We start from the raw sequence: 18,267 nt of genomic DNA, 5'->3' as shown, positions 1-18,267 counted from the left end.
TCAAAATGATTGCCTAATTGTTTAACCTGTTTATGTTGTGTTTTGCCTTGGCTCAACACCTACTGTGTCACCTTCACTCCACACTGATGTATCATCATATGTATTTATTTAGAGCCTCCTTGTTTGTTGCATCTGTTTTATGAAGCTCTTGTGTTGCAGATGAGGATCCAAGCAGGCATGGCTCAAATGAACACTGAATTTAAACAAAAGATCACTTGTCACACTTTGCTTCAGTCCATGTCCACAGGTAGAGCCTTGATGTTATGGTATAGACTGTATATGTTGCCTAGAGTCGGAAAATGACTCATGGGAAGGAAGGGTGAGAGAAGACTACAAACTGATCAATAACCAGGAGAAGAGGAGTCATCATTATTTACTATCCTCAGACTAGAAGAAGCAGGGGACCCCAGCAATATTGCCAGGTAGGAAGTTTAGAAAAAAAATTGAAGAATAAAAGCGTTGTATCATTATTAAGTTACCCTTGCTGTTACATGGCACTGTGGAGACCATGGCTATAAATTACTCTTAGAAGCTAACAAGACAAGTTCATGAAGAGGTCCATGGGTAAGTTTGAAACCAGATGCAGAGTGCAGCTCCTGCTGTTCCCAGCTGCTTTTCCAGGGAAGCAGCTGGGAGCCCTGTTTGTGATGGATTTGTGACTGTCATTGCTGGCAGCCAGTTATTGGATTAAATTGCCCAACCCCTACCTGGGTGCCAGGTTTATTTCCCCCTCCTTTCCTCCCTGGCCAGCAGGGTAATTTGTCTTCCCCATGGCTGCCTGCTGAGTCACAGGTTAAAACTGCAAGCTATTCCTCTAAGACTTTCTCTACAAAAGAAAATGGTGATTTAGTCAGAAGGCTGTTAATTAATGGCCTCTTGGGACTGATCTTGATGAATTTCACCTCGGCCAAGAAGAGCTGAAGCCATTCAGTGGAGAACAGTCTGTCAGGAGTGTTGTAGATGTGGCTGGTCCTGCCTTGGGGAGAGGAGAAGATGGGGCAGTGTTTTTCAATCTGTTTTGGTTGAAGACTCACCTAAACATTTTGGAAAAACAACACAAAAATCAATCCAAGTTAAGAAAAGCTTTGGACATGCGTCTGTTCCTCCCTAATCCCCTCTAATTTTATTCATTTTCACAGGATATATGTTGTGTGTGGAGGTGAACAAGACCTTTCTGGTAAATATTTGCAGTAGTTTGTAAAGCTGTGTGCCCAAGGAGTTTTGTTTTCAGCAGACTTCAGCCATCTTCTTGTTTTGGAAACAGTGGAGGAGGAGAGGTATCCCACCTCACTGCTCTCCAGGTTGTGTATGCCTGCAGCAATGCCAAACTGATAGACAGCAAGGATCTGACACCAACAGAAGCAGGTTTGTCCCTTTCTTCTTGTTTGTGTATTTCAGGGTTCCCACAGCTCTCAGTGCAGGACACTGAACCTGGCCTGTACCAACCACCCCAGGTATAAATGAACAGACTAAATTCTATTCATAACTGCCACACAGAACAGCCACACTTATGTTTGTCCATGCGTGCTCAAAGCTGCCCCTGTTCCTCTCCAGATGCATTCCCTTCTTTCTGCACACGCTGCTTGCTTGGAACAAATTTAATTTTGAAGGCCTGACAATTAAACAGTTGGGTTTTGAAGTCCCTTCCTCAAGCTGGTCAACTCAGCCTCCCCAGTAACAGCAAGGGAAAGGTCAATAAGACAAAGCTTTCCAAGCATCCTGGGGCAAGGGACTTGTTATTTTTAAAATGAGAATATGAAACTCATAGATGTGAGACTTGAGTAGACAAAAATGTCTTATTTCAGCATTGGCTGGATTTGCTTTAGGCTATCTTTCATGGTATTGGTAACACTTAAAGCTGTCATTGCAGCAGATTGGTATAATACAGTCAAGTTGATACTTGACCACATCAAAGTCTATGGTTTTTTTTCACTCTATAGCCACAGTTTTGAACATACAGTCTATGTTTTCAGTCTCAAGTAGTTAGTGGTTAGAAAGGACAGAGGCATGATTATGTTGTAGAGCTCAAACTTTCGCTGCTGGACTGAAAGTCACCTGTTGCTTCTGACAGTGATTGCCCTCCAGCTGCAGAGTTCTGCTCTATAAATTTTGTGCTGCTGTAAAAAACCTCCTCCCTGGAGCAGTGTGGTTTGCTGTATGATATGATCACTTCAGCACATCTGTTTCGCCAACAAGGCTCTGCAGGCTGGGACTGCCCTGATATCTCTTGGTAGATGTTTTGAAGGTTGTGTCTGTTCCCGGTGGGTGGTGGGAAACCAGTCTTCTCAAAGATTCTATTCCAATGCAGTGGCTGATACTTCCCTGGCAGTCCTGTGGCCCTGGCAAGCAGGAGGCAGGAAGGGGCTGCCTGCCTGAGTGTCTTGGGCCGGTGACACAGGACGGGGGTGCATGGGCTTGTATCAGTTACCCAAAATTGAGAATCCTGCATATGTTTGTTGCAACAGTGGAGAAGCTTTTGCAAAACCTGTTCTTACACTGTCTTGTAGTCCTTGTGGATTGAAGCACACAAGAGCTCTACTGGAAGACTTGGATGCAGCTTGGGCTTTAAGGCACTTGTTCCAGGGTCCCATGTTGGAAATAGCAGTCAGGCTGCAACATGCATTAAAGAAATGGGATTAAAGTTTGACCTTTGGTTAGAGCACTCTGCAAGACTGGCTCTGAGGACTCCATGGCTGAGTGCATTTGCAATGGATTGACAACTTCTGCGGAGTCTGTCTGTAATGGTTACTTTTTTCCATTTGGAAAGGTCTGGACATTTTTTCTGTGGGAGCTGTGTTCTCTGAGTGCAAGTGTAACAGGCTTTCACAGCAGCCGTCAAAGAGGCAAGTTCGAAAAGAAGTGACCTTGCTGGTTTGCTGGTCAGAAGTTTTGTTCTTTGCTTCTCTGGAGAAGTCTAAACTTTTTCTGCAAGTTCAAAATTGGCCATTGTCCATAAAAAGGCTTGTGAATGTGCTTAACTGCATTCTTCTTTGCTCTAAAATTTCTTACAAGATTACGCTTTAGGGTAATCTTTCATCTTTAATCTTTCATCTTAAATTTAGAGGGGTTTTGTCTATAAAAAGAATGTACTGTCATATATAATCAGTGTTTGGTCCACTATTACTGAGAAGTGGAATGAGCAGAGCAATGTAGAGCAAAGCATTATTCCTCCTAAGTTCTGGAAGTATGATTTGATTTTGGCCTTAGATCACAGCAGTTAGGGTCTTTGGGGTATTATGTCACCCTGAAGTTATCCTAGGAAATACTGACCTGGTGATATCATTCCTTCCCTGACACCCCTTTGCTCCAAGGAGCAGTGTGTTCCTTTGTTGCTGGCTCACACAGAGAAACGGGACAGATGAGGGGGGGTGGTTTTAATTCCGTAAATGTGCTGTCAGTCCTACAGAAAGCAGTGTGGCAAAGGGGCTACAGGAAGAGAGCTGTGATTAGGGTTAACCAGTGTCAAGTCACACCACTAAAAGCTGCAACGTGGGCAAGTTTCTTGAGAATAGAGTAATGGGAAGAAATCAAGGTTTTATGGCACTTTCAGAACAATTTTGATTGCCTTTCAGTCTCATTTGATGCTCACATAATGAAAACCTTGCAGAACACCACAGCTGGCCTGAAAAAATTGCTTTCTGATGCCAGACTGTGTAAGCTTATTTTTTTCTCATTATTTTTTTCTTGCAAGTGCTACAGTAACAAAGTGCATTATAGAAACTCATAGAAGAGAGCAGGGAGAGAGAAACAAAATCCATCCTGAGCTCCCAGTTACTCAGAAATGTACTGGTTTGGTTTAGTGCCTAGAAAACAGAACCTCACGGAGCATTTTGCACTGAGAGCTTGTTACCATGTTACTTCTAACACAGTGCTTAGTTAACAGAACTTTTAATAGCTGTAGTCATACCTGCTTTAGAGATGCACTGCCAACTTCAGAACATGATGTCACTGATGATTTTGTTGCAAATTCCATTTGGGAGAGCTGACTGAGCTCCCATAAAATTGGTGCACTTCTGGGCATGCCCCAAATCAGACATTAAGCATTTAAGCAGCTTGACTGTAGGTTTGCAGTATTTGTTTTTTCTGTGTCTGCCTAAGAATGACAGACTGATAATTTCTGAACGTAAGTCTCTGTATCCCCCACCAAAGCCCAAAGAGAATAAGCAACAAAGATGTTCTTTGTCCATCTGCTTAACCCATGAGAGAGCCTTTCACAAATGAAGATGGAATTTTGTCATTTTTTTGGGGTAGTGGAAATGGAAGCAAAATCACAAGTATTTGTCCAGGTTCAACACAGCCAGTCAATAGTGGTTCCCTCTTTGCTGGGATCACTGTTTTTAAATCAACAAAATGCTCAGAAAGCTGCAAAAATGGTAATTGATGATTGCTGAAGTGCTGGTGGTGGCATGCCATTGGGGAGCTCTGATTGGATGTACAGGAGATGTAAATTTTTGTCATCTTATCCATCATTTTAATGGCACCAGAATTATGCATAGATAAGAAAAATATCTACTGAGCTGGAAAATATACTGAACTGGTACTTGTTCTGCATGAAGCCAAATTCAGCTGTTGACTCACTTTTGTTGTTAGTTCATCTGGCTTTACAAAGATAGGTAATTTAGTTCCCTCCATATAATATACTTGATACAACTTGATAAAGCTAAATGGATATTCTATTTTATAGATCTCTGCTGAGTAGAACTGGAAAAGGTTTTAGTTAAGTGTTGAATAAACTCATAAATCCCCCAAGAGAGAATTCTGTAGATGCTCACATTTTGTCATGTTTTTCCCAGCAGAGAGGGGTATTGAAAACAGGGCACTGGCATAAAATTTCCTTAGGAAATTGCTTCTAGAAGTCACTCTATTCTTAATGTGGAAAAATAGAGAGGCAGAGAAGAGCTTTCATTTTCCACTTCTGCCAGAGACCTGCACCTTTGCAGATTCACTGCACTGAGGTTAAAAATCTCTTGCATTTGGCATTGATGGTGGTCTCGGAAGCTGTGAAGACAGATGTGCTCTACCAAGAAATCACACACCTTAATGTCTTCAGGCTTCAGAAACTGCCAGGATATCTTATATACGGGATTTAAATAGCTGGAAATCAGACTTTAACAGAGTACAAGATGCTTCATATAAGCACTGTATTACACAGGTACATGTTCAGGTGTAGTTTGTGATAGATTACGTCTAGCAAGATTATGCAGCCTTTTAATGATATGGAGATTACTGAGACCTTGGGATCATTTAAGGTTAATGTGTTGCTTTTAATATGTTTGAATAGGCCACTTCAGTAAAGACTTTTTGCAAGGGGTCTTAGAAATACTGTGCCATTACATACTGTTACCTTTGGTCAACAATTTTTTGAAACTCAAACTACCTGCTGTTTTCCTTCCACTTCCTCTGGGCAGGCCCAGAGGGGCTCCTTCTTCTTGCCTCCTTCCTTAGGGCTGCACTGAGCCTACCAGCCTTGTCCTTCCCATCTCTGCTCTGTGGCAGTTACCTGGGCTGTGGGGATACCTGGGATCTTCCCCTCTGCCCAGAATTGTATTTTACTTTGCTTACTGTGAGCTCAGAGACAGCTCTTTCTGCCTCATGTGGTTTTTGGCATCAGAGCACTCAACAGCCAGACAAAATTATCTCAAATATGATGATGACTTTTAAAATCTGTAAAGAGTCTGTGGCTGTCTGGAACAGTGGCTTTCTCGCAGTAACTGATGGCAGAAATTTAGGCTGAGACACCCCAGTCATGGGGAATTTATACTTGAAGAATGACATGAAATACAGAGGTGGCTTTCTGTGAAATCTAAGTGCAGATAATCAATGAAGCCTTTCCTGGCTGATGATTGAATTCAGTATCTTTCCTATGGCTTCTAATATGCAGTCACAAATTATAGTTTGAGATGTTAGGCTGTAACAGAATGTTCTTGTTCAGATATATAACTACTTCCAAAACATGCAGAAAGGAAAGAGGGAAGGCAATGTGTGAAGAGATGGGAAGTCATGAAAGTGGTGGAGGAGGAGGGAACCTGGAACACCTTCAATGTTCCATGGAGTTGACAGTCACAAAAGCAAAAGAAGTGTCCCCTTTGGGAGGCTGGTGAGGAGCCTGGAGAAGAGAAGTGCCAGGGGAAAGCTCTGCCTTTCCAAAGGAGAGCTGAGAAAGGGCAGGAAGAAGGGAACTTGCCTTGTGACAATCCCACATTATTTTATGCCAGTCTTGCTTTTAAAATGTGTTTTCCAGTGCCAGCATTGAACAGCGGCTTTATTTTGAGAAGTCAAGTGTTTTCTGGGCAGAGAGTAGAAAAAAACTTAATGGTGGTTGAATAATAAAACAGAATTGTCTTTTTTTTTGTTTGTTTTGAGGTGTGTGATGTGTTTTCCACTTGAGTAATCGCTAGGAGTTCCAGTGAAATACACGAGGCTGTCTGGTGGTACCACAGGAGACTTATATTCTTTAGCTTGCAACCTGCTGGAACTCTGAAAAAAGAAATTATTTAAAGGGTGGCAGATATTTAACCTGCTCTGTGAGGCCTGGCTCAATAAATAAGTACAGAGAAAAATGAGAGGGGAGACTTCAGTGCAGACTATAGAAAAAGTGATGTTGTTTTGAATGAAAAGTGTTAGAAAAATGTTAGGATATATTGGTTTTTCTAGATGGCTATATAAAACCAGCTGAAACAAATACTCCGAAAATGAAATGCTAATATGCTGGTACAAGAAGTAAGATTAAATTACTTTTTGTGATTAAACTTACATGAATTAAAACAGTGCACATTAACAAAGTCCCTGGAAATCAAGGACTGAATTTTTTTCATAATATTAAGAAATGACGGAACATGATACCCTTGGGCTATTTAATTTCTTGTATCTACTGAGGTTTGAGAAAAGATGACTGTTTTCATTGTTGTTGATGATTTTTGGGTTTGTCTTAATTTATAGATCTGAAAAAAAAGTGGGTTTTTTTTGGAGGGGGAGGGGTGTATTGGGATGTGTTGTTTTTCTCTTCCCACAATGAGACAAGTAATGGAAATAGAACCAGAATGCTGAGAGGTGTTTGTTGCTGGCTCAAATTGGTCTCAGCCAGAATGTCACTGGTGGATTAGGCACTCAGTAGACCAGAGCAGATGAGTTTGTTGCCTTGCGTACATCTGAACAGACAATTCTTAGATGGTTTTTTTGAGCTGGCTATATGGTAAGCTAATGCAGACTGATGGCTTAATTAATTGTTAACACTTAATGAAGAGTGAACTCAGGATCTGAGGGTTTGAAACAATGATTTTTACACAGTAACAACTTGCTTGTAGTAACGTCATAAGTACAAAATTACTTCATGACCTTTAGCAGAGTTATTCAGTGCCAGCTGGTTCTCAGGACTTAAGGGTCCAAAAGGCTGAAAATGGAATAATTAAACAGAAAACATATGAGAAAACACATCTAAAATTTGAGTCGCATCTTTCCACTGAAGTGCCACACCTAAATTGGAACCCTCCCTTTCAAGTGAAGACTCCAGTTATTCCGTTATTGAAAACCAGACAAATCCCCATTTTAATGAAGATATCTCACTCAGATGACCTTGAAGTGCTTAAAAATTTTGTGCAGCAGAAGGAAAACCTTCATTCAGTTTCTTCTTCGTTAAGTATAAAAGCACCTCTCTTCTCAACCGTGGTGAAATGGGTCTCTATCCCCGTAGGTTCCAGCCGGGCTGCACTCCAAGGAGGCCTTGCAGGCCCTGTGCCTGCTACAGGTCTCACCATTTGATTTATAGGAGACTTTGTTTGCAGTGGAAGATGCTTCCTGCAGGTACACCGGGCCTGACAGCTCTCAGAGCTTTTGCATTTTGCCACTATATTGGGTAAAATATTGTCTGGTGGACACAAGAAACACTTCAGATCTTGAAGCTTTTAAAGGAAAGGCACAGTAAGTGCCTCTTGTCTGTGCATCTTGCTTTTCTAATGTGCTTCTATCTGATTTTCAATTCTTTTTCAGTGATTTGGATTGTGGCCCCCTTATCAATGAAGTAGTTTCTCATGAAGGAGAAGGAACCTTGAAGATTTCCTCTTGGATGTCTTGTTTAAAATAGTTTAATTTATAAAGTGTTTTTTTGTCGTTTGTTTTCTATTTTAGAAAACTGTAGGCATTTACTAAGACACAGCAAGTGGTAAGGGAGTTAGGTGAGGAGATAAATCAGCATGTATACATGGATTAAATGCATCTTCTCCTGCCCAGCATTTTTCCTTGGACTTCTTTGATGCACTCAGGGATGCTCTTATCCTGTCTTTTACATCTTACTTCAGATGCAACCAACCTGCTCTGCCAGTCCCTCTGTAGCTGTATTTGATTTAGGATGAAGGCCTTAGGCAGGGAAAGAGGAACGTTGTAAACCATTTAATGACAGAGCCATCTACTCTAATGGCATGTTCTGGTTGCCTCCAGCTGTATGACTGCTCAGTGTGTGTCAATGTTTATATTTATTTTGAAACACTTGGAAATATGAATAGCTCTGAGCCCTCTATCAAATCTATCTGATGTTGGGTCAGTTGTTTCCAAAGTTGTTGTAGGTTTGGGAGAAGCTGGCAAGGAACAGTGGTCGAACCAACAGCATGGAATTGCATGGCTTATGCCTCATTTCCACAAGGTTGGCAATTAAAAATTGATTTTGGGTATATATCTCCAAAGATTTGTTGGCACACAAGCTGACAAATACCTGGTCTTCGATCTGGCATGAAATTTACATTGGAAGGGAGCTTTGGAGGTTGTATAATCCAACCCAATATTAGCTTTAAAGTGAGGTCTGGTTGTTCAGGGGCTTGTCCAGCTAAGTTTTAAACATCTCCAGGAATATCCTCCAGCTTTGCTGAGCAGTCTGTTCCAGTGCTTAGCTGCTGTTGCTGTAAATATTTGTTTTCTTATTGCTAGTCAAAGTTTTCCTCACAGCAGCTTGTGCCAATTAGTATTAATCTCTTTTACTCCCAAATCAATGACTGCATTACAGGCACACAGAGACAGCTGAGGAGCAGGAGAGCAAACTCTAACTTTGGCTTCCTTATTAGACTGTTACAAATGAAAAGATATTTCATTTGGCTGTGAGCAAATGTAATGAAAAAATGGGCTTATTTCTCATGAGAAGAGAAGCAATCTAGGTGTTTTGCTTAGAAAATGTGTAAGCAGATAAGTTTGATTAAGGAAAAAGAAATCCATGCAGCACAAGTAGGAGGTGGAGCTGCAAAACTGGGATGAGGCCCATGAGGTACCACCCTGTGCTCGTATTTGCACACTGTCTCCCTTGCTCTCATCTCAGCCCCATTGGGTTATGAGACAGAGACTTTATATAATCTACATTTAAAGTCATTTGAAATGATACCTTTGTGTTATCTTTAAGGCTTTTTTGATTCCAAGCTTTCTGAAAGGGAATGTATTCTGGCAAAAGTTCAAAATGGTCGGTTGAGGAAATTCTGGATCTTGAAACAGGGAAAACAAAGCATTACAGAAAAGGGAATTGATCCCATTTCTCTTACGTCCTCACTGCTGCTGTGGATTTTATATTTGGGTTTACAACTGCTTAGAGGAAGACAAAGTACTCCATACTTTTTTATGGAATAACTTACCCCTGGGCTTCTTGCCTGTCATGGATGCCACATGAAGGAATGAATAACATTGTAGTGACAGCAGAGTAAGAGTGGGAGAAATATGGTGGTCACAATTTTCATGTGCATTCTGGAAAAGGTCTCACTGTAGAAAGGGAAAAAAGACTTTTTATTCCTTCCACATCAGTGTCTGGTATCTTCAGGAGGGTTAATTCTGGCTGCATCTTTGTTTTTCTTTGTGTGAGCAAAGATGTCAAATTCAAAAATGTCAATAAGTTGTTTCTGTTGCCTCACGTTGACTGAGCAGGTATAAGCCAAGCTTCAGTGAGCAATATTAAAGAATAGAGAGAGATGACTTCCTGCTTGGTGTGTATCCAAAGCAAACTGCAAATAATGGTGAGCATTTGATTTTATTTTGTTTTCCCCCCTTGAATTTTGTTAAATAAACTGTCACAGATTTGTGCAGATTGCTGTAATGAAACTGAACACAAATGATGCAAGTTCTTACTGATGGTAATGCAGGCTGCTAATTTTGAGGGTGTAAAGGGAAGGAAGTAACCAACATATGGCTCTAAATTACAAACACTGTACCCTAACAAGAAACTGCAAACCATCAGGACTTTTTTTTGGTTAAAAAATCCAGTATTTCTTGAGCTGTCCTTTTAGTAGTCAGGTGACTGTATCAAGCACATTCCTAGGATATCTGCCAAGGAGTTACTGACTGGTTTTCCTTTCTGTAGGTGCCCCTCCAACTCCATGTCATGCCATGCTCAGTTCTCTTCTTGTTGCTATGCTGCTGGGAACCTGCCAGGTTGTAATGGATAACCCAAAATTAAATTCCAGGCAAAGAAATCAGTTTCTTCTGGGCTGTTTGTGAAGGCAGTTGTTCTGGTGTTTCATTTCAGGAAGACACCATAGGGAATTCATTTTGCAATTTGCTGCTTGGCATAGAACAGGCTTAAAAGGATGAGGACAGAAATGTCTTGGGGAGTCTGCAGGAGTTAAAGGCGTTGGTCAGAAAGCATGTCACACAATCCCAGTATTTCATAGAGCAATGAGCAGCCTGCCCAGTTATCTGTTTGCCTGCATCTGTTGTGAAAAGTGCAGATTTTTCCCTTGTGCTCCTCTCCCTCGCCACGGGCTTTGTGTAGAATCTGTTTCAGTTCTTCACTGAGATACAAAGATAACATTGACTGAAGTCCTGCCCTCTGACTGGATGTGTTTCTTTGGTTCTTAATCAGCAAAACGTTAAATGCAGGGGGTTTGTTTTCCCTGTCATTTCAAGTCTGGTGCATGACTTTAAAGAAAGCTGATCTGGAAAATGGTTATTTAAGTGAAGCAGTTTTTTTGGGAAACATGCTCTCTTAGGCTCGCTGGCTTATTGGAAATGTCATCCCTGCTGGGGTGCTACCAGTGTGAAGTCAACAGCCTCTTGCTAATTTAGATGCTTTCTGTACCCTAGTCTCACTTTATAATATGGAAAGGAGAGACTCTTGAATCTCTGGCAGGTCTCTGTTTTGCATATGGCCCAAAATAAGACGGCAATAAATTATTCAGTATCCACATAATAAAGGGGGAATGCATTTTTTGAGCCTTTAGAATGCTGTGATCGAACATGACAGGGCAACTGGTTTGTCAGCACTGCAGAAGAGAAGGAGGGTGGCTCTAGACTTGCAAATTGCTCCTTGGAGTTTGCATCAGAGCATTACTGAGCTCTTTCTGTAGTTGAATAAATGACTTACATGGCTCAGTTACCTCCAGTGGTATTCAGAGTAAACCTGTCTCTAAAGGAGAGCAAAGGAAAGCAGACATCCATAGGTGGAGACTGCTGGTTTATGTAGCAATAAATGCTGCCAGCATGCTGTGCTCTGAGGTGGGCTTCAGGAGACTGAGCTTCCCTACATGGGAATACCTGGCATCTGGCAAAAGGCCTTTTTGCTCCAAATCTGCCCTTGGGGACAGTGGCTGTAATGATATCACAGTGTTAGCCTGCATAGGCTCTGTTTAATCTTGCAGGGATTGAGGGACCTGGGGAAATCAATTGTTGTAGAGATACAGGGCATTTGAAAGTATTAGGAACAAGGAAATGTTTGAATGAAAGCAGTCAAAATGAAGGAATTATTTGTACCAGAAATGGTTTTGTGCTGCAGAGGTTGAGAACAGTTCACTGAGAACTGAGTTTGAGTTCTCAGCAAACTGAGAGAGGCTGCTCTGTGCCTCTTACAGAGAAGTCTTAGAGAAAGCCTCTTACAGAAAGTCCCTTAGACCAGGGGTGATGAAAAAGTATAACTATCACGTTTTGGAGGATGACATCGTGGCTGAGGTCTCTTGGAGATTCATGGTCTAATGAGGAAAAAGTCACAGGGTTGCTTCAGAGATTTCTTGTTTGAGAACATTCCAAGAATAAAACTCTCCAAAATAGGATGGAACTCGGGCTCATGAGATATCAACATAATGGAAAGCCTGGAGTATTTTGCCTGTTTATTACTCTTTAAAGGCATTGGTGGTGAAGCATTAGAGGCCAAACTTCAGTCTCATGTATATAAGTTCTTATACCTTCAAGAAACAATTATAAGGTGGGAAAAAAATGAGGCATCGACTTTATTGCTTAAATAGCTTTCCAGGATTTTTTAAACTATTGTCCCCGAAACATCTGTCACAGCAGCATTTAAAATCTTCATGATTGTGTGAATCACTCCTCCCCTGGGTGTCACTTAAGCTGCAGACATTTTGCATACTAAACAGATTTTTTTTTTTTTGCCCTGTGGCTCCAGTTATCTGCTGAGATGCATGAAGGACCAAAATTCCCTTGGTGTAAAGCAGTGTTGCCATTTTATACAGGCTTAATTAAAAAAACCCAAACCCTAAACAAACAAAAACCCACCCAAAATTCAGTTCCTGTCTGTGTGTCTTGGAGAGATTTCTGAATGTAAATGTGTCACTAAAGCCATATCCACTCACATCCTATTAAGGCATGCCTACAAAGCAGGAGACAGGCACATCACAGATTTTCATGTACAGAAGCAATCAGAATATGGATGCAGATACTTCTTCAGGTTTATGATGTGCATCACTCTCTTTTGTGCAGGTTTAAACTACCTTGTCATTATTGTGGCCTTGGTTACCTGTTGCCATGCCATCCGTAACAGCTGTCAGCTCTGGAATTAATTGGTCTGGCCAAAGTGGTGTTTATTCCTTTGTTTTGATGTACAAATCCTTTAATCTGCTCCTTTGCCATTCCTCTGGCAGGCTGCTCAGGGATCAGGGCTGCTGGTGGCTGGGGATTAGGTGACCCTGGGCACTCTGGTTAGTGTAACACAGCAGCATTTGGGATGTAATGTGGGAGCTTCAGAGAAGCTCTGCACCAACAAAACGTGAGAGCTGGGCTGCAAGGTGTTATCCTGTGTAGCTTTCTGAAGTGGGGGGTTGATTTTCATTCTGGCTCTTGAGCTTTGGGCTGCCATCTGTGTGGAGAACAATGGGAAAATGCAGTGTTTTCTGCAACCTTTGGAGAGTGAAGTGCAGCACTGAGGGTGTGGGTGGAAAAGCTCTGTGGAGAGAACTGAGGGTGGAAGTGCAGCCCTTGAGTTCCAGACTGCTGCAGAACAAACAGCTTTTCTCCCTGTCCCTGTTGTGCCGTACTGGGATAACTCTTGGAGCTGGCACTTATGCTAGGTACGGTGCTGGCACACCAGGAATGCTCTAGGGCTGCATTTCTGCGTGTGGGATGAGACCTGACCCTTTGAGGTGAATTTACTAAGATCTGCTCCATGAGAGCAAACTGAAAAGAAATTAATAGATTTAAAATTAGTCAGAGAACCACTGACTTTTTTTTTCCTGCTTAAAAGAGTTCAGGGGCAGGCAAAGCAGAGTAGAGGAGGAGTTTTGTAATGCTGTCTTCCCTTGTCCTACCACAGTGGTGGTTCTGTATTTGTTCTGAGGCCTTTTAGTTGACAAACCCCACTGACGCCCTTCAGACGCCTGAGTCTGAGTGTGCCTGTTTCTGAGGCTCCACTTGTGCTGCTAGCTGGATTTCAGTCTCTTTCCCAGCCTGTGTTTTTTCTGGCCTCAAACTTCTTTCTCTGGTGCTTGCAGAGATGCTGCCAAAACTGATCTGCCTAATCCTTTCCTTTTGGAGTGGAGTCCCTTACACAGCTTTAGCCAGGACTTGGGCAAAGCATGACTTAATTTGCTGCTTAGTGGTGTTTAAGAGGAACCTTGTTATGTGACATAAACCAAATAAATTGAATGCAATTAAATGGCTGATGGAGCCATGCATAGCAACCCATGGTCCCAAGAACAAATCAACTGTGTAACACACAGGAGAAAAGTAGAAGTATAAAGAAGCCTGATTTCCCTGCTGTTATCACGCTGCAGGAGGTTGGTGCTTTTTCTCTTGATTTTGTGTGTCTAAAGTAATTTCGTCGTGTTTAGCAATTACTTCAGGCTCCTGGCTGTCATAGCAGGGTTAAAGGGAGAATTGAGCTTGTCCTCCTTAGCTGTTTTGCTTTTCAGAAAATATCTCTGATTTTTCAGAGTGGGTAAATACAGAATCTTCAGGACCTGCAAGGTTTTCTGTGTTCAGATGGGGGGATTTTGTTGAGGTACTTGTAGACCAGTGAGTAGTTTGCTGCCATGCCACAGGGTCAGTGTGCTCTTGGTTTTGAGGAGCAATCTGGGGAGCAGGTAAGGAATCTTCTAGTACACATTCATATGTGCTTAGTTGCAGAGAGATGTACAATATTCAGCATTTCCTTGTATGTTGGGTCTCTCTCATTTAATGTGTTAGAGAAACATGAGCAACTTTGAAATTAAAGACCTTGTCTTAGCAAGAAGGACTTTTTTAATCATGAGGAAAAATCATTGTGTCTATTTGGTTGACTGATTGAAATACAGAAAGATTTACTTCTAATACTGAAAATATAATACTTGGCTATTTAATTTACTGTTTATTGATAAGAGGTGTGTACATGCTTCTGGCTGTAGGGGGACTGCCCGTTTGCAAAGCTAATTTATGTGTAAGATCACTTCCAGATAGGAGTAATAGCTCAGGGCCAGAGATCTCACTATGTGGTCAGAAACTCAGTTAACTAGAAGTGCAAACTAACATAAAAAGGAAAAAAAGTAATCCAAGTGAGGAGATGGTAGATCTGAGGCAGAAACTTGGAAAATGAAGTAATGCAAAGAGAAACTTAGGGATGGGTGAGTAGATGGCCGCTGCTGTGTTGTGTAACTGCAACAGGAGCCAGCCATTCTGAGGAACCTTGTTACCCAGCAGGGAACAAACCCTTATTCTACTGATACATCTTTGCAATATAGAAGACTGGATTTTAGACACTATCTAGACAAAGATTTTTGGCAAACAAGATGGGGTCTTAACACCAATTGGAAGGTAATGAAAGAACTGATGTGTTACAGACATTAAGCAGAAGATAGATGAAGAATTTATTGGTTTGGCCACAGCCAAAATAGCGGGATGAAATCAAGCCAGGTACAATGTATAGGATGAAATTTTCTTGTGGTGAGAACTACTGGCTTTGTAAGTGGATTCCTGGGAAGCACTGAACCTTCATTGCTGGGACTGTTTTAGAACCTCTAGGGATGAAAAGCTGATAGAGTTCCAATAAAGAAAACTAGTTTTTGTTAATAGAGAGGGATGTTGCAGCTCCATGACAAGGACTTTTTCCTGCTTTGGACAGTGAAGGAGCTTTCCAGTAGCCTAAATGAGGAATGCTTTATTGGTTCAGTCTGATTCCTTCATTGCTCCATTACTTCATTTTTAGAGATGTCTGGAGCAGAAAGGCCACAAGCAGTGACCACACTCAGGCTGCCAGAACACCTGAGAAACAGCCCCAGGAGGTGCCAGCAGCCTAAGGCCATCCTACAGGGACTGCAGGGCATCTCAGTGGGGGAAGATTCTTTAGGCAGCTCTAACAAGGACCGTAGTTAAAATTTGTAGCCTTGGACACTTGTTACCAAATCTCATTTCAAAATTGAAATTGTGCTCATTGTACTGGTACATGAAAACCCTGATGCTGGAGGCCTGTTTTTAACACACAGTGAATGTGTCTGTTGGGAGGATGTACATTTGCAAGCTCTGCTGGTAGTGATGAGTGACTGTTCTACCAATTAAATACATCAGGTGCTTAGTTATGTATAATTTCAAAAGCTGACTGGAACCTCACAGTGTTGCTCTGGAGTCAAGTGGCAGCCCTTCCAAACAATTCTCTTTTTACCAGCATACTGAGGGATTATTTAGTGATATGACTTTTATGGCTCTTTGATGGTAACCTTAGGGCAGTAACCTCATGATAGCATTCAGGATATCTTCCTTTATGGGTCATCTTTATGGGAAGGTCATTGATGGTGCATTAAGAATGCACCAAAATTAAACCCTTTTCAGTTCATCTGTTCTAGAACTTTTCTTCTCCTTGTGTTTCCAATATTTTCCTCTCAAACAATATTTCACAGAAGTGACGTTTCCCTTTGTTGTAACTGTGAACACAAAGCCTGTACCTGGTGCAGGAATGTAAACAGTCCCACTGTTTCAGTTGTGGAAGTTGGAATGTTTCCCCAGTGCTCCAGTAATGTGATTTGAGCAGTCATTAGGATGTTATATAGTTCTTCTTGTCCTTTCTAGCCCCTCTTGGGAAGATCCAGCAATCCATGAACATATCTCCCTTTGCATCTTACAGCAGTTTGTTGATTATGTTATACTTGTTTTGTTTTGCAGAAAACTGTTTATATAATTTCAGTTAGCCTGGGCTATTCTATCCTTGAGGGGGAACACTTAGACTTGAATTATTTGCAGGATGAATATCAAGGTGTGTTTTTAATTCAAGTCCCATGTTTAATTTAATACTGGGTGTATTAGCTTGCAAACTTAAAAATAAAACAAAAGGAAATTTTGAGTTTCTTTTTCAAAGAGCTATTCTAGTCATATATTTGGTATTCTTGCCCCCAGAGCTCATCCCTCTCCCTAGTTTCTTCTGTTTTATTTTTTACTTGTATCACCTTTGATGCAATTAAATCACAGAATCAAAGAATGGCCTGGAAGGGGCCTTAAAGATCATCTTGTTCCACCTCCTGCCATGGGCAGGGGCACCTTCCACTATCCCAGGTTGCTCAGAGCCTCATCCAGCCTGGCCTTGAACACTGCCAGGGATGGAGCAGCCACAGCTTTTCTGGCTAACCTGCACCAGTGTCTCACCACCCTCACAGGGAATAATTTCTTACTAATATCTAGTCTAACCCTCTGTTCTCTGTCAGTTTGAAGCCATTCCCCCTTGTCCTGTCACTCCATGCCCTTGTAAAAGTCCCTCTCCAACTTGTTTGTAGGCTCCCTTCAGGTGCTAGAAAGGTCACAATTAGGTAACCCCAAAACCTTATTGTCTCCAAGCTGAAAAATCCCAATTCTTTTCCTTTCCTCACAGGAGAGCTGTTCCTTCTCTCGAATCATCTTGCTGACTGGCTCCAACAGGTCCAAAGCCCTTCCTGTTCTGGGGACCACAGAGCTGGATGCAGCACTGCAGGTGGGTCTCACCAGAGCAGATTAGGAGGATTTTTTGGCATCAGAGGAAACAGCTCATTAGTTTGTAATAGTTAAGTTTGGTTTGTGATTCGTATGAGCCACAGAAGGAAGAGGTATATCTGGCTGCAGCATAATTGTGCCTTGGGCGTCTCATTCTGCTCAAGGCAGACGTGGAGCCCGCACCAGGCAGAGATCTCTGCTTATCAGGTTCACATAGGATGGCTCCCTTGGCTTTGACTGTCATTCATTTCAATGTGCATTTCACAGAACTGTTCTCTTTTCCACCTCTGGCTGTAAATACTGAGAGAGGAAGAGCAGAGGAGGAAGGCAGGTGGTCACAGACTGCTGGCTTTCACTAGCTTGGGGCTGCTCTAGCAGCACTTGCTGTTACAAATCACAATCCATGTGATCTGGCACATGGACCTAATCTGAAGTGCTCTGCAATCTTTTAGTAATTGCCTAAAATTAATTAAAAGGAACAAGCCCAAGATAACTAAAATGTTCCTGTGGAAGCCATAGAAAGCCCTTCTTTAGTATTGCTGTAATATTCTGATAATGGACTGGTCAGGGCTGTTTGTGTGAAGAGTTTGCCCAGCCCCGCAAGGATGCACTGAGAGCCTTATTTGCAAATGAGGTGATGAGTTGTTTTCTGAATGTATTTCTGTCCAGGCTGGAGGCTGACCCCCAGCTCTGCCACACAGCTTTGCCATGACAGAGAATCTCTTGCTGAGGGTGAGTTTGGGTCAGTCCCAGCACTTTTTCTGACCCCTTCTGGCAGGTGATTGAGTATTTTCTGAAAGCGGGATGAACTGCATTTCCAAACTCTGTCAGTGCCAGTGTGAGAGTGAGACTGGCAACAGATCCAGCCTTAAAGGTTATGGACAGCTGCTAAAGGCAAGCCTGGGATGAGAAAGGGGGAAGTGGGACACCTGCTGCATTCAGTTCAGACTTCAAGGGAATCTCCTGTGTGCATGAAGGCTGAATATGGAATGCAAAATCTCTGTGATACCCATTAATCTCTGCAGGTTAACCCCCCTCTGCTGATATACCAATACAACATGGGAAGGAGAGGGGCTTCCTGATGAGCATTTCCCAAAGAACTGTCTGCTTCACAGGATTTTATCCATTACAATGAGTTTGAAAATGATTGCA

Source organism: Pyrgilauda ruficollis, unplaced genomic scaffold (assembly GCF_017590135.1).
Source record: "Pyrgilauda ruficollis isolate IOZ18807 unplaced genomic scaffold, ASM1759013v1 scaffold58, whole genome shotgun sequence".
NCBI classification, from domain to species: domain Eukaryota; kingdom Metazoa; phylum Chordata; class Aves; order Passeriformes; family Passeridae; genus Pyrgilauda; species Pyrgilauda ruficollis.
The sequence above is the reverse complement of the archived record's forward strand: the minus strand, read 5'-3'. Positions refer to the sequence as shown.